Genomic DNA, 23431 nt, shown 5'->3' on the forward strand with positions numbered 1-23431 from the left:
AAAAACACAGCAAGAATATCTTGCGGCGGCGCACGCATACTAGCGTACAAAAAAACGTATAAACATTTGCACATATATAAATATGCTTGCATACATACATACAAATTTTGTAGATAAACATTAATATATTTTTATATTAATGTGTAAATTGAGTCGGTATTAGTGTATTTATGTTCGCGCATAAAAAAGCCAAGAAGGCAATGGCCTCGCAAATAAAGCTAAATATTTATATGTAGGTATACAAAAAAAATCTGCTTTTAATAATAAAGGCAAAAATTGCCCATAAAGCCACCTACAGACGTCAACATAAAGTCCCAATTTAAGCAAACACTTGCTTTTGAAGAATCTCTTCTCAAATATGTAGGTGTGTGTGTATATGTACTTATGTATGTATGTAGCACACAGTGTTGCCAGAAGTGAGGATATACCTTAAAAATGAAAAATTATTTAAAAAAAAAATTTCCCCAAATCTTAAACTGAAGATATCAAAATTGAAACGAAATTCTAGATAAAAAAATCTTCACTGTGAAGACTTCTGGCAGCACTTGAAAATTTTCTAGTGGTTTCAACGGCAGACGTGAAAAACTATTTTTCTCAGTTTAATTTAAATAAAAAATTGGTAATAAGATGGATACCACCACTTTAACTGCTAAATTTTTTAGTTTGTGCCCCGCCCAAGAATACACAAATTTTGAATATTTATAAATTTTTTACTCAGAAACTATGTTTCTAAACAAAATTTACTCAACAGACTGTTGAGGCAAAAATTTTCGTAGAATATGATGGCATTTTCAATATTTTTTTTTTCAATTTTTAAATTTCATATTTTTTGTCCGACATTTTGAACCCCAATTCTTATTTTAAGAAATTTCCACACGGCATTCAAGACTAGATGTAATAAGCTTTTTTTTCCATCCTCGTATGATTTTTTAGGATCAAATGAATTTTGGAGAACGCGAGATCCCACGTTTAAAAAGATTGGAGCATTCTTTTATATTAATTATTCTCTAATTCTACTTCTTTTTCTTGGAGCTTTTTGCAATTGTTATGTCAAAAATTTTTTAAATTGTGTTTGCTTGTTATGCATACTTTATGGACTTAATAAACGTTTTGGCGGCATAGAAAAAAATTAAATTTTTTTACTTAAAATTTTCAAAAAGATGGGATGGGATAGGTATATGTTTGCAATTTTTTTAATTTTTTTTTGTTACGATTTTTGAAGAAGTAATCTTCACTTGGCAGATTTTTTCACGAAAAATTTCTGTCAACACTGATAGCACACCGTCTTCCTATCGCACACTGAGATGTATTTGCTTTTTTTCTTTCGTTTCTTTCATCATTCATTTCCTAGTTACTCTGCTTCGCATTCACATTCAAAAGTTTATTGCAAGCTGCTCAGCGGGGCGTATGCGCAATAATAATTGTAATAATGATAATAAAATGTATGTATGTATGTATGTAGGAATGTGTGTATTATTTTTGTTGATGGTTTTGAATGAAAATATTTGTTGCGTGCACTCACAATCGCGCCATAAAGTTGAAACTTTTGGTTGGTAAAAGGCAACTGAGTTGGGGTGGGAGAAAGGGGGAGTGGCTGTTGTTGATTCGAGACTTCATGCATGCTGTGCTATTACTAGTAGCGCTGCAAGATTTTCGTTTTCTTTTTATGTGTGGCGTGTGTTTGTACTTACATACATACATATAGTATGTGTACTCCATAACTGGGGTTTCAGCACTCAATCACTCACTCACTCACTGAATGCCTGATGTTGTTGACAGTCTGTAGTGCTCTTGACTTGCAATAAAAAATACTTTAATGTTAATTTTTAGTGTTGTACACATGTAAGTTACCGAATTAGGTTACGCGAGTATGCATGTCTGCTTGCATGAGTGGAAAGAACTTCTTAAGATATGTTCAACACCATTACCATTATTTTTATACAAAATGCAACACATGTAAATTTCTTAGTCATTGGCATTTACATCTCTATGTTTGTATGCATGTATGTACATATGTATGTATGTACATACTTGTCAGCAAACTTCAAGTAGGTACAGTGAAGTGGCGAAATGAGTAGATAGTTAGGTAGTAAAGTTTGTTTGACATGTGAGTAGCATGCACCACTCAAGAAAAGCTGGAAAGTTTTTGCATTCAAACTATTCGCATTTATTTTGAAAAATGAAAGGGAGCTGCTCGCGAATAAATTAGTTGAACTTTAAAGAAATTAGTGCCTTTCAGACATCGAACTGTGTATAGATTGTATAATGAAGAAATACAAAATTAGTAAGCCAAACACTTTTGATATATATAGTAAGATTAAGATTAAGGTTAAGATTGAGATTATGATTCAGATTAAAGGTAATATCAATGTTAAGGTAATGGCTAAGGTTAAGGTTAAGATTAAAATTAAGATTGAGATTATAATTTTTATTAATACAAAGATAAAGATAACTAATTATTATATGTAGAAATATTAGAGCTCTAGATATTCGGTTAATCGAATATTCGAATTAAACGAATGTGATGCTATTCGAATAGTAAAATTCGATTTATCACGGGTGCCCTATACTTGAAAGTTGAAATGTGTGTACATATATGTATGTATGCATATGTACACATTAAAATATAAATTGAAATGTATGAATATAATTTTGTTTTGAGAAAATATTGTAATTATTCAGCAACAACAAAATTTAATAATTGTAATTTTTTCATTTGACAAAGAACGTTCGAATATTCGTTCGTTAACGATCGAATATTTTAAGAAGTTATTCGAATAATCGTAGCTTTAAGACTATTCGAATAATCGAAGAGAATTAACTATTCGGATAGTAACATTCGACTAGCAAACGTACAACCGATTGCCGAATTATAACAGGAAAGCGAAGTTTCTTTCAGTCCCGCGTTGTAATTTACAAACAGTTTTTTTTTCTTGAGAAAAGAGTTGAAATAATTAAACTATTTTCTTAATGTAATGACAAGGGAATAACTTTTTTTTGCCACCATGGTAACAAGTTTCGAATTGTGAAACCTCAGCTGCGGCAGTGCTGATTGTGTCCAACTTTTGCTCCATGTTAACAATATTTCCGCCAATTCTTTTATATATTTTACGCCGTTTTTACCCTAAAAAAATATAACACAGCATCCGCCAATTCTTTTAAATATTTTACGGCGATTTTACTCTAAAAAATATAATACATTTCCATATACATACATACATAACTACATAGAAATTAGGTTAATAGTGATTCTGTGTGTGCTCAGTGTTGGCCCAGTTTTACGAAAACATCTTTCTTCGTTTTATTTCATTGCTGCATTTTTACAACACTGCCGTGTTTCCTTAAGGGCTTTGGTGGTAATTTCTGCTGTTGTCTTTTTTTCTTTCTAAAGTTCACAAACGTTTGTATTTTAGTGCATGAAAACCGCTGGCGCTGCTTTATCATCGTCAATGTCTTTTGTAAGTGCCATAGCAGCTCCCACAGCTCTTTGCTTTGCTACGCTCCATTGCCTCATATTTCACTGACCAGCATGAATTTTTAATATTCAAAACAAAGCGCTAAGAAAATGTTTGTGTTCACGAATGAAAGAAATGAGCTGCGCAAAATTAGCGCTTCCAGCTATTTGAGTACTGAACACTGAAGGTCGTATCAAGTGAAGCCCGTTTTTCGCCTGTATTAACAACTGCCGTTGTTGTTACTGCTGTCGCTCCTGCAGTTACATACATACATACATACTTAAATATATCTATGGTTGGTGTCGTTTGCAAGTGCAGCAATTTTATTCTATTTAGACGTTTCATTGTTTCCCTTTGTTGTAGCTAGAAAATTCAATTGCGAATTGCTTGCGGCTGACGCGTTCACCGATGGCTGCAACAGCAAAAAAAAATTAGATCGAAATAAGAATGGAGCAGCAGCGGCACCGTACCATTTATAACTTTAATAACATTTTCAGTTTTTCAGGAAATTGGCTGGAAATGGCAAGCAGCAAGTAAGCGAAGGGATTTGACGGTTGTGTGAAATGGCGCCAACGGAATTTTGCGCCAAAGTTCAACAAATGAATAAATGAAGCGATTTTAATGTAACCTTTCAGCAGATAGTGCTCTGAGCAGCACACAGTGGGATTTTGGCGGAAAAATTCTGTATGTTGAACATTCAATTCTTACATACAGTGCTGGACAAAAGTAGTGGCACAGAGAATTTTTCGCAATGTATAAAATATAATAAATTTGAAACAGGCCGATGTCTCTACATTATAGATATTAAAGAAAAATAATTAGAGCAACAGAAGCCAAATCAACAATTTTTAGAATTTTTGTCTGTTTGCCTGTCCGTCTGTATGTTTGTACGCGCATCACTCGAAGACTAATACATGAAATTGAAATGCAGTTCCCACGATGTATTTCTAGAGGCTTAACTTAAAATATAGAAAGAAAACAGTTAGAGAGTTGCCACCTGTTTGAAAATTTCAGTTTAAGTGAATTGATAAGATAAAGTAAATATTGCAATACGGCTGTCGAAAGGAAGACGTTTTAAAAGGCTTACGGCCGAAACTATTTTTTTAAAGGTTGCCACATATTTCAATATTTTAATTTAATTTAATTGATAAGATAAATTAAATATTGCATTATGTGCATCAAGCTGAATAGGTTTAGGAAATTTTACTTCGGAAAATATTTTTGAGGAGAAAATTCCAAATTAGTATGCAAATTAAAACAATTTTTCTGAGTTTTGCACAAAGTTAGAAATTTTATTTTTATCTTTTTTACGAAAAAAAAATAGAATAAAATACTTTGCATATATTAGGAAAAATTCACTGTGTCAATACTTTTGTCCAGTTTCGACTGTATTTTATAAATGCCGAGTTTGACACTTTTTACGGTTAAACACTTTGTTTTCTCGGTCTTCTTACGTCTTAAGGCTATAGAAAAAATAATATCGGAATATTTTCTTTCGATTTTTGAAAAAAAAAAAAAATTGCTCACATGTATTTGCGGGTTTTAACATAACCTCATATAATGATGATCTCATTTATGGAGTTTTTGAGGATAAGTTTGCATGGAATAATATTATTACTAAAATATAGGCAAAATTTCGAAACGTAATATTTTCATCGGTCCGCTTTGTATGGCTTTTTAGAAGTTGGGTTTTTATGGAGGGTATGCTTTGAAATATGAGGGTTCACACATAACGTTACCAAAAACATGTGGACCAAACTTCGGAGTCATATATTCATTAGTGCGCTTTTTATGGCATTTTAAGGAATTTTTAAGGTTAGATTTGTATGCTTTAAAATAAATCGATCACGCCAATTCTTCGATTCTTTCTTGATTTTTGTCCAAACATGATGCGTACGGAAAATTGAGAATTTATGCCACCTACATTTATTTTTTTCCAAAAAATTTATGGGGCTGTACCATTGTGCGGCACGTTGGTGGTACTGAGTGCTAGTGCACGATTTTCTGCAATCAGCACATGAAAATCTACAAAATCTGATCAAAATAAGTGAGTGCAGTTAAATTGCTAAAGCAAAGCTCCTACTGCTGCTGTTGACAATAAATGAACTTCATCAGCAGAATAGCGTGCCGCACTCTCCGATAATGGCTACGTTGGAATGCTTCAATGATAATTATGTTTGAAATTGTGTGTTTGTGGGCGGATGTTGGCAGTGAAAATATACCGAAATGGACATTTCAAGCGTTGATTATAATGACAACGAAGCTTTTGCTACCCAAGGAGCATGTAATAGTCTACTTGGAAATACAACAAAAGCAAGCTGAGACTTACCCACACACAAAAGGTAATATTTGAAGCGCACATTAGTGTTAAGTGTTTAGCTTAAGTGTTTAGCTTAACATATGAAATAAGTGGAAAAAGCAACAACAGTTTATGTGGCGAGCTTAGCTCAGTAACATATGAAATACTATTGAAGTACATAGTATAAATACCGCTCATTGGCATCGGCCTAAGGCAGCTGGGGTCGTTGGATCGAATCACAGTTGAAAAAGTCGGATGAGGAGATTTAGAGATCTTCGAAATGGCAGCTATAACTTCTACCAAAATGGAAATTGTTGCTTTTTTCCGCAAAAATTTTCATTAAAACGGCCTCAAGCTCAATAAAATTGTTGAATTAAATATTTAAATGTTTTCTGCATATCGGTCATTAAGTCACCGGGGTAGTCCTTATAGGAACACGATTTGGTTCTGGAATCTTCTTTGAACAACCTAACCTTCGAATAAAACTTTCAGGCTTTTCTCTATTTGCTCTTTCGTTATCATTGAAATCCAATTATTTCTTCGGCGGCGGCTTCAAGACTAAAAAACAGGTGATATTAGACTAAAGAGTAGGGACTTGAACCCGCTTTAAAAAATTGTTAAGATCCTCCACATTTGATTATATTTAATAAAACGAAGTCTGCAAGAATTTTATTCGCACTGTTGTTCTCTGTGTGCTTTCCAACTTTGAAATGAAATTACTAAAGTCTTAAAAGTTTATATATGTACTTCTTAAATCAAAGTATACTCGTACATATCTAAGATTTTAAATAGTTTTCTTCGCAAAACTTTTAAGTGTCCAGAAAAAGTTCGCAATCCATTATTTTTCTTCTCTCCCTTATGGCATTTACATTTCCGAGGAAATTGTTGATCGATGTTCAACTAGCGGCACGTGTATGCGCAAACTAGCATTAAATAGGATCCTAGTAAATACGCCCGTATGCGTGAGCATACGCTTCGTAAAGATGTGCACAGAAATGGCAACATATTTAAATAGTCTGATAAAAAATAAAATAAAATACCGGGCACTTATGCCGGATTGCATTAAATAAGGCATAAAGCGTATGGAGTTGAAAGACGGGTGCGCGCCATCCTACTACTGCATGGAGTTTCCCTTTATTTGTTTGGGCGCTTGTGTGTGTAAATTGGTGCAAATATGGAAGTTTGTTTGCTCCTATGGTTTTGTCTCGCTTTCAAATTTCGATTTTAAATACTTATAACTAAACCTGGAAGGTACACGAAACTGCTGTCAAAATCGTCACCTCTGCACCAGGATGACATATGGAATAGTAGATGACAGGAGGGAAATAGTTTTTATCTAATAGGCATCATTTCGAAAAGCTTTTTATCTGCTATACTCCAAAAAAGTATGCGAAAGACACATGGTGAGTACACTCGTAAATAGCACGGTGAATCCGCCTGGCAGTAGCAAAGGAGTGACAGAGTGAATACCACTAATAGTAATGCCTTAGAGCATAGTTTTTTTTCCATCTCAACACGTTACAACGAGTTGGTACAAAATCTAATTACATAAGTACATAACATCAATTTTCTGCTTAGCATTTTTCCGGGACGATTTTATTCTCTAACAAGAATTTGTATGGGACTTCTTTAAAATAAATGTAAAAAAACTCATTAGGATGGGTTAAGGAGTCGAAATCGAAAAAATAAGTTGTTAAATTAAAATACTAAATATTTGTATAATGTTTGCTTTCGATTTGTAAAAGTGAATATTTGATTTAAAAAAAGTAGAAACTTTAAACTACTGTAAAATAAATTGTGATGACGTGAAGTAAAATCCTCTCATGCTGAAATTCCCATAAGCATTGAAATGATAAAAAATGTATGCCATTTAAAAAAAAATGTCATGTGGAAATGAACTTAATAACTATTATTTATGTATATCCGATCAGTTTGTATTTTGTGAAAATCTTTTAGTTTGTGATAGGCTTGTCTGATCTGTTCTTTTAATGTAAATAAAACGACGTTATTTCACTTACGAAACGTTGGGCCGTAAGTGAAATAACGTCGTTTTATTTACACTAAAAGAACAGATCAGACAAGCCTATCACAAACTAAAAGATTTTCACTTAATAACTATTTTTTTAACGTAATGACGCGATTATCTTTCAATGTCCAACTTTGTCATTTGTCATTTTTACAATTTAATGCCTAGTGGAAATCCGGCATTAGTTTTTGACTACTACGCCGTGCGACAAAAATCTAAAAATTTCAAAGCACACAAACCAATAAATATATAGGGGCCAAATATAGTAAAACTGCGTTTGTAGTTTTTTTATTTTCTCTCTTCTTTCTTCAAAGTCTCATTTAATTGTATTTCAATTTGTTTACCTATACATAAGACTTGCCCCTGGCAAAAGAGAATCACTCCAGAGACTTCGGAGCCGCAACTATAAACCTAAACGTAGAATACGTGATATTATTAAGATCACATTAAAATTAAAAATTATGCATGAAATATTCGTTTTGATTGTTTGAAATGAACTCAATGAATCAATACCAATACAAAGTAATTAGCAATAGAAAAGTATAACCACATGAACTTCAATCATATTCGCCATCAGCTAACAAATATATGCCTCTACGAGTATCTTCTATGAGTTAAAATTTAACCAGCGCCATCTGTCACTACTTTGACTCCTCTGCATTGTTTTCATACTGCAGAATTTTGTTTTACTTGTACTATTAGCTTAAGTTCCCGTATTAGCGTTCGCCTTCGTGTTCGCACTCGTCTTCGTATTATATTCGTCTTCGGACTTGTGTAAAAGTTAGCTAAATTCGACTTTCGAATAGGTGGCAACCCTGCTAATATAGTTACGAAATAAAAAAATCTCTTGCGTCTGACAATGTGATACTTAATTCAATTACCTGATGAGTTAAGTTAAAATAGATTTTGTTAATACGTGGAAATTCTCTTAAATATAGTTCAGAAATAAAGCCATTAAACCTATTTAATTTCTACCTTTTTAAACAAGTGGTAACCCTCTTTAATAGTATTCCAAATGTTCAAACGGTGGATATGTTACCGAATTTAGTTTGACTTTAATACTCCATATAGCTTATACATACATACCTTAATATAAATTAATTAATTCGACTTTTCAAACAGGTGCCAACCCTGTTCAAAATATTTTAAAACGAAAACCTTGATAAATCTTTTTCTACTGACACACATATTTACATTATGTAATTTCATTAATTCAAGTTGAATACCGTTCTTAAAACAGGTGGCAACCCTCCTAATAATTAATAATTGCTTTAACTTATTTAATAATTTGAATTTATTTATTTATCAGGTGGCAACTCTGTTCGAAAAAAATAAAACGTTACTTCATATAACGAACGGTATAGATTTGATGATATGACAAAAAATCTTTCGCGTATAATGCATACATACTAGGGTGATTGACTCGGTTTTACCAAACCGATTTCCGCCGTTTTTTTATATATCTATAGGCGGTTGTTTTGAAATATTGGTTTTTCGAATATCGAATATACCGGATTTTTTCGTCGAACAAACCCGAATTTTTCATTTCATAGAAGTCATGCCTTCTCAATAAAAGTTTTGAGTTTTTCGAAGTTTTGAAGACTGTTTTCACTTTAAGAGAAATTCCTTAATAGTTTTAAAATTATATCATAGGTTATTTGGGGATGAACAGTATATCATATTTGTTTTCAATAAATGAATGATTGGGGATTTAATGTTTTCCTCGTGTTTGGCCGAGCTTCTCCTCCAATTCGTGTTCTGCTTCTTAATTCTGTGACACAAATTGAGAGATCTATACTGTTACTCCACCGTTGCGCTCTAAACTGCTTATGCAGCGCAACAGGAAAGCGCTCAAAAAAGGAGCAGGATAAAAGACAAAAAAGTTGGACAGTTAGTGTTTTTTAATTGAAAATGGATGGTTTGTTAAAACTATCGAAAACTATCTATGAAATCAACCATTGAAGGTCTGACAACCCTATTACAACCATCTAGGTCTAGTTTTTTGAGTACACCGAGTTTAAACCAATATTCTACAGGTAACATACATACATACATATGCACTTATACATATGCCATTGTGAACACTTGCGTCTCATATGTCGGCACGTAAAACTTCCACAAACGAGCTTGTCGCATATGGAAAATTGCTTGACAGCCAGCTGATAAAGTTGAGAAAAAAGTAGTAAATAAAAAATTGACAGCTGTCAGCGTTTGGGGAATGCTGCGTGCAACGCTCTCGTAATGGCATTTACATACGTACATACATACATGTGTCATACACTGACATATGCATATAGTTGTGTATACATTAATACTTATGCGAAACTCCCATGCAATACAAAAATCGAATGACGAACTGATGTGACAGGAAATGGCATGGTTCCTAGGCTCAGGCAATATTAAGAAGAAAAACAAAAAAAAAATGAAAAAAACTTGTCGGAAAAAGGATAAGTAAGCACAAATACTTATACATACATATATACATTAATATATGTTTACTCGTGCGTTTGACAGCCGAGTATATTTCCTTCAAATCCAACAAATTGTGCAACAAAGTTTTCCCGTTTACCTTCGCACGCTGCGTACATATGTATGTACATAAGTATGTATATGACATGCATTTGGTGCCCGTCGCATGTTTTGCATACATTTTTGGTTGTTATGCACCCACCTTGCGTGCGTTTTTGAACGTCTTGCAAGAAAAGTTTGCAGTTATCGCCATCAACGAAAATATTCCAATATTTATTCTGCATTCTTCTCTCCTCCTCGAGCCGTACTTGTAGTTGGATTTGCTTTCGTCCTCTTACTTTATATACCGAAATGTCTTTGAAAATTTCAAAAACAAATAATAAATATTTCGCAAAGTACTCACAGTTGTATAAGTAGATATGTATAGATGAGGCATACTTTAGGTAAGCTCTGTTAGTTGAGTAGATCGTTATTAGTTCGACTTGTCTTTCGTGAATAAAGTTTCTTTTTTTATTTTACTTTTGAAAGTACAAGAAGCTAATTTTATGAAAATGTTCGAAACTTTAGCTTATAATGGAGTTTGGAAGTGATAAAATTTGCGATTTGTGACACAGAAAGTTATACGTAGTTAATTTAATAATATGTTTAGATAAATACAATATTCTGTTTACTTTATGCGATAAGAGAAATTACAATTTTTCGAATTTACAGGTACATAAATAAGTATATATATATAGGGTGATTGACTCCGTGTTTCCAAGCCGGTTTTAGTTAGGTTTTTCCCAAATTTTTGGTTTCAAAAATGTGTGCGTTTAGTTAGTCAATACGGGCGGAACAAGTTTAACTTCATTGAACCAAGTAAAATATATAAGTTCAGGCGAAACTAAATGTTGCATACCCGGCTCATTTTTAAGTGTTGTTTTTTGGCATAGATGACTGCATATTGTGCTACGGGGCGTATACGTTACATACGCAACTACGGGTATAAAAGCATGAGTGGTTATTTATACTTTTTTTAGAATATATTTTTTAAGTTTTCATTTAAATCAGGGATTCTAAATTTTAACCTAAAAAATTTACAAGTTGTAATCGTCGTAAAATAATTTTAACTATACTCACGTATATGTGTTCGCGCGTCTTACTGTAATTTGCAATGATTTTTATGTTTCGAGTTTAACCGATAGAAATTAAAAATAATAATAAATATTTGAGGTCTCTTTTCCCCTCAAAGGAAACTTTTATTATTAGTCTTTTATTTTTTTCGATCAAAAATAACACTTATTATCGAGTTTTATTTTTTCACTTGAGAAAAATTAGCATTCGAAAAACTCAGAAGCTATAGCAGCTTGATTTCTGATATATCCTTTCCAGAGGAAGCGAAGGTTGGGTCGGTCAAAAAAAAATTGACTCTAAAGTTAAAAGCAGTTTTGCTCTAAATGTGCATATTACAACAATAAAATTTCCAAATTCACCGAAATATACAAGGCCATATACGCCGGATTGTAATTACCCTGTAGGGAAAACACGAACTAGTGAACCAGATTTCTAGTTCAGTACTAGTTCTTTTTTGCCAAAAACGAACCAGTCCGATAGTAACTAGTTCCGCACCAGTCCAAACGCAGTGAAATGTGGTACTTTCACTAAACTATTCTATTTTAAATTTTAAAAGCAGGGAAGGTAATCATTATGAGTAAAATAATTTAAATCAGCATTTATTCATTATTTTATGAATTATTATTGAGTTTTATTTTTTCGCTCGAACGGAAATAACTATTATTTGATTTTTATTTTAGGCATTACAAATAATGATTATTTTATGATTTTTATTTTTTCGCGCAGAGATTATCATTAATTTTCAGTTTTATTTTTCCACTTAAAAATAATGATAATTTATAAAATTGAAAAGGCCATACGAACGCAACCTACTGAAATTTTGACCTGAAAAGTTTCGGTCTTATTACGCTTATAAGGGTGCGGCTAACTCTCAAAAGGATACGTCGGTAATCACGCTGGTATAGTTTTTGAGTTGCTTAATAATCATTATACTTAGTGATTCCATAAACAAAGGCCAAGATCCTGAAGGACCATTGGAAAGGCAATGCAGTTGCAGAAAAGGAGGCATTTAAAAAAAAAGTGTCAAAATAATTATCACTTTCTCACTAAATTTATTTAAAAAAGCAAGCCACCAGCCACCTTTTTTTTAAGAAAAGACAAATTAATTTTTTTTATGCAATCTAGCACAGCTACCTTAATACAGTCAGTCAATAAAGTTTAGGTACAACGAATTTTTTACAAAACGGGCAACTATTTTTTAAATATTTTAGTTTTCGGTAATTTTTTATAAAAATATGGTCCATTCTACAACAAAATCCCCAAAAATCAGAATTCCAAGCCTTGTGCAAAATTTAAGATATTCTGCAAAATTTCATTAAAATAATTCACTTTCTATTTACGCTCTCTAGAAAAAGTTTTTTAGCCCATTCAATTTTAGTATAATGAAGTTCAACTGTGAGGAAGCTAGGACTTACCAAACAACAAAAAAAAAATTGCTAAATATCAATGGTAAGTCCTAGCTACCTCAAATTTGCACTTCGTTATACTAAAATTTAATCGGCAAATAACTGAGTACTTAACTTTTTCTAAAGAGTGCAAATTGCAACACTTGGATGGAAATTCACAGAGTTTTCTTTAATTTCGCATAAGGTTTGGGACTCTGATTTTTTATAAAAAATTAAAAAATAGTTGCCGGTATTGTAAAAACTTCACTGTACCTAAACTTTATTGACTGACTGTATATCTTATTTAAGTTAAGTACGACAAAAACTTTCGAAGTACTTCATATACATATAAGCTTAAAAAGAACTGAATTTACTTAAAAATCAATATGCTTAAATCTAGACAAGTAAGACAAAGTGAACTAATATTGTTACTTTTAAGCAGAACGCACTTTTGTTTTTTACTTACTACTTAAGTTTAATACTACTACTACTACTACTAATGTGGTTTATAAATTTTTAATAAATGCGTTTAAACATTTGTGATGGTATTGTCCTTCCTTCAACCGATCGTATTTAATATAAAAGGGAAATGTTTCGACAAGCCTGATTAGAAATATATATCTAAGGTGACGAATTTATAACAGGTTGGGAACTACACATAAAAAATGGATGCAGATCGAACTAGATCCCATCTGTCGAATTAGGAACTGGTTTAGAACTAAAGAAAAGGGGATGCAGAACGAACTAGATCTCATCTGTCGAATTTGGAACTGGTTCGGAACTATAGAAAAAGGGGTGCAAAACGAACTAGATCTTATCTGTGGAATTTCGAACTGGTTCGGAACTAGAGCCAAAGGGATGCAACGGGGACAATTGACACTTCCCAGGACATCGCAATGTTAAATTCGCCAGTCGCTAGCATGCAAAAGAGAATTAACGCGTACTATTCATGGTTCCAAACGCACTAGAACCGAACCAGTTCCGCACTAGCTCGTTTCCCTACAGGGTAGTCCTAATAATATAAGCCATTCTAAATGTATAGAACATATGCATGTAAATTTGGCTAACTAACATCTGACACACCGATAGATTCATGAAGAGAGGAACCGAGGGGTATTTGTTTTTTTTATCACGATGATATTCGAACTAAAAAATAGCGATATTAGTAAAACTGAAATCGCCTGCATTTTCGTACAAGCTTCGGTGAAAAGTCCTCTTAATAAAAATTTCTTTTAAACGAGATGTAACTTAAAGTAAATAATATTAAATTAAAAGCAATAAAGCGCAGGTGAAAGTAAATGGGATTATATACTCCAAGAATTTTGTATGAATAATTTTCTTGCTTTGGGCCCGTCATAAGCCAAAAGTACCCATCTTTTCCGGATAATTTTCTTGTTTTATCACGATTCACATAATTGGCTGGTAACATGAGTGATGGTATTATGTTTATGTCATAAATTTTATTTAATTCATTTTCTCGTGCATGCCTTCACCAGGGCGTTAAATATTTAACACCACATCCCTGCAAGCATTTTCTATTGCGGAAGTTACTATTTCGACACGACATTTTTGTGAAAATCAACGCCGATGATATCACTAGTTTTTGAATTCTTATCCGCTCTCGGGAAGAACTGTTCCACCAGGCCGTTACGTCTTTATGAAACGAAAGCGATACAGCAATTAGAAACTATTTCGAGAGGAATCATGGTAACGTAGAAAGTGTTAAAAAAGATGTTTGGGTTGCTTAAATTTTAGAGAATTTTGGGATACCTTTGAGCTTGCAACCACAGCCGCAGACTTACGTCTTTGTCATCCTGCTGTCGGCTCAGATTACTAGCTCAAACGCACCCATATTTTATGAGATTCCAACCACATAGACATTTTAAAAATCAGTACCAATACTTCATAGTAAAAAGGCAATCAAATAACGCCTCTGTTAAAATTAAAAAAAATACTATTATGTCTTATTCGGCTATGATCATGGTGAAACTATAAATAATAATAATAATGGTATAATTTCCCCATGAATTATGATTGCTTGCACGTAAATAAAAAAATAAAAAATAATTGAAAAAATAAAAATACATACTTATGTACTTTACTTAAAAGAACTTCCAATATTTGCTTCGCCAATTTTCAAAACTTCACAGTTTAAAAATCGGCCGGGTATCTTTAAGAATATAGAAAAGTGACAGAAATATTTTCTTGATTTTATGAAATTAGTAACTATCGCTTTGATAACTTCCTACAGTGACGAAGAAGTGACATCGTGGCGATAGGCGATAAAATTTTCTTCAATTTGCTACAATTGATTGCGCAATATAACTTTACGTGTCCCAAATTAAAGACAGATATGTATATGCGTTTATTGAAAGTAAAATGAAAATTTTCGCAACACCCATAAAACACAATCCACTGCAAAATACACCAACCCAGACTATGCATTCGTAGCCAGAACCTTCAGGAAAGTACATAGCCTTAAAAACCACGCGTTGGTCAAATTACTTTTGCCCAAATAAAACTCAGCAAACTCCTTAATTAAATATTAAATCCACAAAGCACAAATATGTATTTCACTTTGCAGAGCTATCAACAACATTCGCCAGCATTAAAGCCACTGACCAAAAGAAACATTGACATGCCAGTAAGACTAATAAAATGCTAAATGCGTAGCCAATAAAAAACAGAGATGCCAACCAAACCACACTTAGACTCAGCAGCAATTGAAATTTGCTGGAAAATTCGTAATTTACGTGCGTCAGAATACAAAAGAGATTGACACCGCAGGAGCGGAGAGATGACAGACGGGGTAAGAAAAAATAAGAAAAAAGAAATTCCAATCTGTAATCCATTGCGTTGAAGTGTCAAGAGACTGTTCAGCCAAACTGAAACTGCAAAAAGTACATAATGCCAGCTTGCTTTAAAGCACATAACAACGAAAATACGCGTAGATAAAGGAAAAAGGCAGAAATTTAATGCGCTGAGCGTTTGAGTATAACAAATATTTGTGCTTAAGGTATACTACATGGCTGGGTTTAGTTGTGCGTGGGTGGCATAGCATACTTCATGGCGCACGCACAACTAACTGCACGCTTACATACATATGGACATACATACATGCGCCGAATATGAAATGTACCTACCAAAGAGAAAGCAATTGCAAAAATCGTGAATGAAATACAAAGTAATGGCAGACGATTACAAATGGACAAATATATATATGTATGTACGTATGTACATATAAATGTTCATATTAAGGTACATACATAGTTATAAACGCGCACGTTCACACAAATAAATACATAAACACAAATAAGAGTGTACGCGACCGCTGAACACTGCACATTAGGTCAAATCATTCATTTGGCTGTGCGAAAGTCCAATTTCGTAAACGCAGTTTTACTTTATTTTTTGTCGCCATTCGGTGGAGAATACTCTAAAATGACAAAAACTTCACTTTGTTTTTGTAAAATGAAAAACCCGCAACCAGTTTATTTCTTAAGTTGCAAGTGCATTTTTTTATACATTTTCTAATAATTAAAGGAACGTTTTAAATGGAAAACAAAAATATAAGTGAGTACCTATGTTACAATTAAAAAAAATGGCCTTTTATTATTTGTAGGTAAAACCAAAACTGACTTATTGGCATAACCTCAAAAATTTGCTGATTTACTTCTATTTATGATTTTATTGATGAAAACTGTCATGGAAAATTTCACTATGAAGGAAATGTTCTACAACTAAATGATGCATACCCATCGATATCTTTTTTCACCGAGACTCAAATTTGAAAATAAATTATTATTTGCAATTTTTATGGAAAATTAAAAAAAACATAACGATTATTTTTGATTTTTAATTTATATGCTTAGATGACAGTTGTTGAAGACTTTTTTTTATAAAAGTCGTCAATAATAATCAGTCAGTGGCTTTTACTTTAAAAAGTCATCAATATAAATTAGTCACCGATTTTTACTTTTTAAATCATTCGCATAAAAGTCATTAACAATTTTCGAAGTTAAGAAGGTGTTGGGGAACAAAAGTTTACTACGACTTATACAAATGACTTTTGTAAGCATGATGTAAAAAAATAAAGGTCAGTGACCTATTTTTATTTATAACTTTTATAAATAAAAATCTTCGATAACTGTTATGTAAGACATATGTACAATTTAAAAATTAAAAATAACTGTTACTTGCAGACTATTTAGACAAAAATCAAAAATAATTGATATTTTGGATTTATAAAGTAAAAGTCAGAAATAACGGTTATTTGAGGAGTAATTAACTAAAAGTAAAAAAATAATTGTTAAAGAGTGATTTTTTTAATAAAAGTGTTAAAAGTAATAAACTGTTACTGTCCCTGATTTTGTCCCGTTTATAGCCCGTTTCAGGAAAAACTGTTTTTTTTTTTTGTTTATCATGCTATTACAAAAGGCGAGTTGTTTGAAGTTCGGCTGCTTGGATGTTCGAAAACAGAAAAGCTTTCTTCGGTTGTCAACCATGTTGGGAAAAAAAAATTGTTGCCGTTGATATTTGCGAAAGTTCCATGAAACTCTTAGGAGAAAAAACCTTTTTTTTGCAATTGTATATAACAATTACATATGACGAAAATTATGGAAAACTATTTGGAAAAGATGCTAAAATATTTAGGCCTGAAAACACCACGTTTTTTTGTTGATAAAGTTCTTTTGGAAATCAAAATGCCAACTGTTTCGACCAACAGCCGGAGTCTAACTTTTGCTATCGCTAATATGCTAAAATGCGAAATAACTTAGCCAAAATTTTAGTATATTATCCGGCCCGCAAGTGGTGCTGTGCAACAAAAGCAGCTGTCAAAATTTGCTTGCATTTTAATGGTGGTAATATGTGAAACTGGAAGTATATCTTCAGAGAATCTACGGATTGCAATTTCGAAATTTTGTGCTCAAGGTGAATAGTGCTTTGAACATTCTTTTTACAAATTAGTTTCAAAAACATTCGTATTCTTTTCGGGAAGATACCAGCGCACAGTGGTCGACTTTGTAGGGAAAGATGCATAAAACTCAATTTCTCAAAAATGGACGAACCTATTGAAATCAAATTTTGCACATTAGTGTCACACTATAAAATTCACCTTTCAGGTAAATTAGAAGTCGAAATGTCAGAAGCCACGCCCACCGCTAACGCAAATATTTTTCTTAAATTTGTTTAATTGATATATGTGGATAAAATGCGAGTCTAACAAAAGGTCTCGGGGAAAAGTATACAAAAATGCGTACTTTGAGCTCATACTTGTATGCGCAAAGCAGATTTTTAAAGTTTAAAGTTCAAAAGATTTCTATTTTTATGGAGTCTATAGCTCCGCAGTATATATACATATATGTATACTCTAAATCATTTTTTTGAGGTTTTTTTGTTAAAGTAAGTTTATTTAAAAAAAAGATGCAATAATAATAAAGTCCTGCAGTGGGATTCTAGACATCGCTACGCTAAATCTCTATTGCCAAAATTCTCTCAATAAATAATATATCTGATCAAAATTATGCCAAGCGACAACCGAAGTGATACAATATCAAATCGTAAGCACTGTGGATATGTTATACTTCCCTGGAGCGTTGTATCTAGCCTCATTCATTTAGTGATTTTTAGCGATAAAAATTTAGCGTAGCGATTCCTAGCATCCGACAGCTGGTTTGTATTAGGGAAGTAATAAATCAGTCATATCTTCGGTTAGCCTCGAAGTTTTAGTCTGTGGTAGCTACAGCAAATTCTATATATGTATATAGGTGCGATTGAAGAGGAGGTCTGTTCATTAAATCTTAGTTTGTAATTTTTCACGCAGTTTTTCTTGTATAACATCGCCGAAGGGCCTTTATATTTTTATTATTCGCTTCGGCTGCCTCTTCAGATTTTGCCCTATCCCATGAAGTGAATTTTTGAACACCGTGAATTCTGCATAGAATTTTGCAGAATTGGCGCAAACTTTTCAAAGGAAATATAGGGAAAAGTATAAAAAAAGCTTTTAAGGAGTACATTTTAAGGAACTAAAATCTGTTTATTAGACCTGGTTCTGGGCCATATTTGTTAAAAGTTGAAACGCAAATACGAATGCATTAAAATTGCGTTCGTGAAAGTACCAAGATTTTATCACCATGAATTTTTTTTTTGCTAAAAATTACTTGTTCTCACTATTTTCTTTGAGTAATCATGAAACATACCTGGTTTTTGGGTTTCCATTGATATTTGGATTTTATTTAATACTTAAACTCAAAATATCGCAAAATTCGAATTGACTTAATTAACAAACACTTTTCATATCAAATGATTTTTTTTTTTCTAATGTGTTGTCTTTGAAAAAGCGAAAGTACCGTTTCGTGTGTCAAATGGGAATTCACCATAAAATGTCAATCTATTTGCAATAAAAAGGCATATGTTTTTTTTTGTTATTTAAAAGAGAACTAATTATAAATAACTAACCCTCTTGTAGGATTAAGCACTGGCTACCAGAGCCTTCGGCTCACAAAAAACGGCATTACAGAAAACAGTTTTTGAAAAATCAAAATTTTTGACTTTTATGTAAGGGTCAGTCCACTGTGCAGCGGTTTTTGGTAAAAGTGTCACAAAGCAGCATTAGCATTCTGAATATAAATTATATCGGTGGAGAATTGGGGAATACTAAGTGGCATAGGAATCTCTCCTCAAGGCATATCTAAATAAATATCTTAAATAATTTCTTTTTTTTTAATTTAGGATTTCCATAAATCCATAATTAATCGCTGGATTAAACCATTTGTGTACATATGAACATACTTATTTTATTACGTAGCTCTCTTCAAGGGGGAGTATGGTAGGAAAATACATAACCTGTGTCAAAACCAAGCTAATTGGACAATATTTTCGAGTACTACTTAAACATACATACTCATATTTTAGCATAAAAAAATTAAGCAGGAAAGTCTGTTTTACGAAAGCCAAAGCCAAGCCATGTTTTCACATTTTATTTACTGTCTTTACACTTTTTTTAACGGTTGCGATCATTTTACATTAAAATAATGCAAGATTTTAGCTGCTATTAATTTCGCACAGAAAAATTGATTATTTGACCTAATGTGCACTGCCATGAATATTTGATTTGCTTACATTCTTGAGTGGCTTACTTTTCGCGTCGCACTTCGCACTGCCCGGCTGTACGTTTATTTGCTCTCGATTTTATTTTCCACAGAATTTTGTCAGTTTTTCTCATTGAGTTTTGTAGATTTTGGCGTTGCGTTGCGTTGAGTGGGCGGGGGTTGTAAGCGTGTGCGCGCCACCCTCTCTAACTCAACCGCTGGCTGTCACACTATCCGTTGAACGATTTCATGTTGGTTTTTGTTGTCATTTCTTTATCATTATTTTTGTATATATAATATTTCATTTATTTTCTTGTAAATGTTGCGAACCGCACATGGAAACTTACAGACGCCTACGCAATGTAAATAAGCAGCATGGATTTGGGTAACGCACTCACACAGGCAAAAGCATAGCTGTAAATAACACTGCTGCAGCAAGACCTTGAATAAGTATTCATGTACTTTAGTTATATTCGCCTCACACAATTTTTTTGTGTGTGTTTTTCTTTTCGTTTTTTTTTTTAAATAAATTTAATAATTTAAGTTTTATGCACTGCACATAATTTCGTTAGCATTCACCATCTTACACTTGACGTATAACAAATTTTTGCTTTTGTTTGTATTTCTTTTTTAGCTCGTAAAATTTGTTATTTCAACACAGACAGATAGTAAAAAATTGTGTATGTATGTATGTAGGGTAGGTGTGTTTGTCAACTCAACACTAAGTTTATACCAGACGCGATATTTTCCGGCCTAAGCGACTCTCTTTGTGAATATCCGGCGAAGCACTAAGGATAATTTTTACTAATAGCAATCAAAGTCCTTGGCATTAAAGTTTTGTGTGAAGTGCGAGGCGACGAACACGACGACGACGATGTCGACGATGATGACGAAGCTTTGACGTCATTAGAGCAGAGAGCAGTCACAATCGAGCAACAGCAGTGCCTCAGAGCTTTTGATGTGAGCAGTTAAAATTAGTGGAAGGTAGAGAGCAAAGAGATATTGGCTAATAGCGTAAATCGAAAGCTAAAATGAAGAATGTAATAAATGCAGCAACAAAAATCCACCCTAAGTAGTATTGTTTACATGAAAACATATTTGAGAAAGACGTACTCTAACAGGTATATTGACGATAACAACAAACAAGAAATGCTTTAACGCCCACAGGTTTATAAAATAATCCGCACTTCATTTTGCCCACGGCAACTAACCTACAATAGGATGCTATGGAAAACTTTTAAGCAAAACAAAATATATTTTTCCCCAACAAAGAAACATCTAACACATAGAATGCATATACCTATAATCCTTTTGTTCAAATTCTTCTTTTTCTTGTTTTTTGTTTAGCAAACAAAAACGCTCTCAGAACTTGCTTCGGCCAACCTAATGATTGCTCTCTGTTACCTACGCAATATATTCACGCTCAAATAAATTTTCTCGCAAATACCTTCATTCAGATTTTGAGCTAGTGAAGATCTGAAATCAACTAAAAATTAAGGGCGCAAAAATAGCGAATTTTCCATTTAGCATGGCTCAAGATTTTGTTTGTACAAGGTGGCACAAAAATAATATATCACAAGTAATTTTTAAGCAAAAAAAACAAAACCGACTTCGATTCTCAATTTCGATTTCTCGTCAATTTCTCCATGATCCAATGATCGGAAAATTAAATCAGAAAATAAAGGTTATAAAATTATCAAAAAAATAAAAATCATAAAATAACGATTAAAACGGATCGGAAAAATAAAAATGCAATTATAACGATTATTTTTGATTGAAAAAATAAAAGTCATTGAATAACGATTAAAAATTATTTCAAAAAATCATAAAACACCAGTTAAATACTCATATGGTCGAAAAGCTAGGAACTCACTTTTTATGGTTAAATTACATTTTTTTTTAAATATAACTCTACACTTTTATAATTAAATCTCTATTCAAACTCTCTAAATGCCCAACTATAATTTTTGAATTTTCAATTTCAAACTCAGTTAAAACCTTTTCCACCCTCGCTTACCGTCTGCCAACAAAACTCAATTTTTCTCGCGCATGCGTACTCTCTTCAAGCTCTCTTCTACCAACTTTCTTTTTCTTCCCACCGCCCCCTTTAATATCCACACCCGCTCCCGTTGTTAGTTCTCACGCCCTGTCGTTTAATATTAGGTATTTATTATGTGCACCTGTAGCTCGAGACAAAGTAAGTTCGCTTGAAAAAGCCTACTCTCTACTCGGCCACCAACCCTCCTAACCCATCTCTAAGTGCGGCATGCGCACTGCCGCAACTGTGCACAGTTTTCTGCCATACAACTGTTATATGAACTTCTTTATTTGTTTACTTCATATTCCTTTGCGTTCAAGCTAACTTGTTTACTCCGTATGTATTTATATTCTACCACCACAAACACTCGAATGTTGCTCATACCCAGAAGTAAACTCACCCTTTTCTCTATGCTATTTGCAGCCCACAGGCACTTTTAGCCCTTTTTCAAGCTTGTCAACCTTGTTCGCTTTTTGCGTGCTCTCCTTTTTGGCGAGGTCGCCCATGCTCGTATATTGCTCGCGGCCTGTTGGCGTACACTAATTCGTGCTTGAATTTGTCATTTTTTACGCTACTTAATTTAATAAAACGCTAATGTTTTTTATACATTTTTTTTTCGGATGTAGACTTGGTTTTTCCTGCATATGCGCGCCAACGAATTTGCGCTTTGCCACACACTCAAGTTAATCATTTATAGAGTTAGTTAGGATATTTGTTGGCTTTAATATGAAGAACCAGTTTTTTGTTTACCATTTGAACTGGGTACTAAAAATTCTCCAATTACTTTTATTTGTACTAAATACATGCATATACATATGTATGTATGTGTGTATGTACATTAGACGGCATCACTCCCGATACAAAAAAAAAATATTCATAAAAAAACTCCATTTTTAGGGGTATTTTCAAATCGATCCAACTCACGTAAATCTTAATATTTTTGTGAACGTCTTCAAATATAATAAATTTTGTAACCCCAGCAGAAAACCGCAACTTTTTTTGATGATGCAGTCTAATGTACATTTATAAATATGTGCAGTAGTATGCCGCACAAAGAAGCTAAGACGTTTCCCTAGCGAATAGCAAAAGCTAGAAACTTAGAAACTTACCGCCCAATTCTGTGTTTTCTTGATAATTTTTTTTTAAAGAAATTTTATCAAGATTTTTATCAAGTAAAAGCTTCCTTCGCATTCTGTGTCAATATTTATAAAACAAAAAGCTCTACGATTTCCACATTATTGGAATTGATTTCCATATGAGTGGAACTGATTTCATTGTCACATATGAAAAATATGAAGTTAAACGCAAAAAAGCTTTTGACTGCCGTAGCCGAGTAGGTAGAAATGTCGACTATAATTCCGTGTGTCGCAGGTTCAAATGTCGGCACATGGAGTATTTAATGGTTAGAAACAAATTTATTAATATACAAAATTTATACATTTCACATGAAATTTCAATTTGTCAATAGCATTTTCAATCTTGATAATTTATCAAGAAAAGAGCTTTTGATTTCTGTGCTAGAATACCAATTCTTGATAAATAATAAAAAATGGAC

General features: G+C 32.9%; 1 protein-coding gene across 8 annotated transcripts in view; it reads right to left on the bottom strand.

Annotated features, from left to right (window-relative positions):
• LOC118743065 (kazrin) overlaps positions 1–20635 on the bottom strand; it is a 152892-nt gene extending 132257 nt beyond the window's left edge. For 7 of the 8 annotated variants that reach the window (XM_036475548.1, XM_036475552.1, XM_036475551.1 and 4 more), the window contains exon 1: positions 19870–20635. The gene's annotated coding sequence lies outside the window, so the exon portion shown is untranslated. The remainder of the gene's footprint in view (positions 1–19869) is intronic. The other variant, XM_036475549.1, reaches the window with a different exon arrangement.
• Between the last annotated feature and the right edge of the window lie 2796 nt (positions 20636–23431).

Source organism: Rhagoletis pomonella, unplaced genomic scaffold, assembly GCF_013731165.1.
Source record: "Rhagoletis pomonella isolate Grant_MI unplaced genomic scaffold, Rhpom_1.0 Rhpom_scaffold_00007, whole genome shotgun sequence".
Classification (NCBI taxonomy): domain Eukaryota; kingdom Metazoa; phylum Arthropoda; class Insecta; order Diptera; family Tephritidae; genus Rhagoletis; species Rhagoletis pomonella.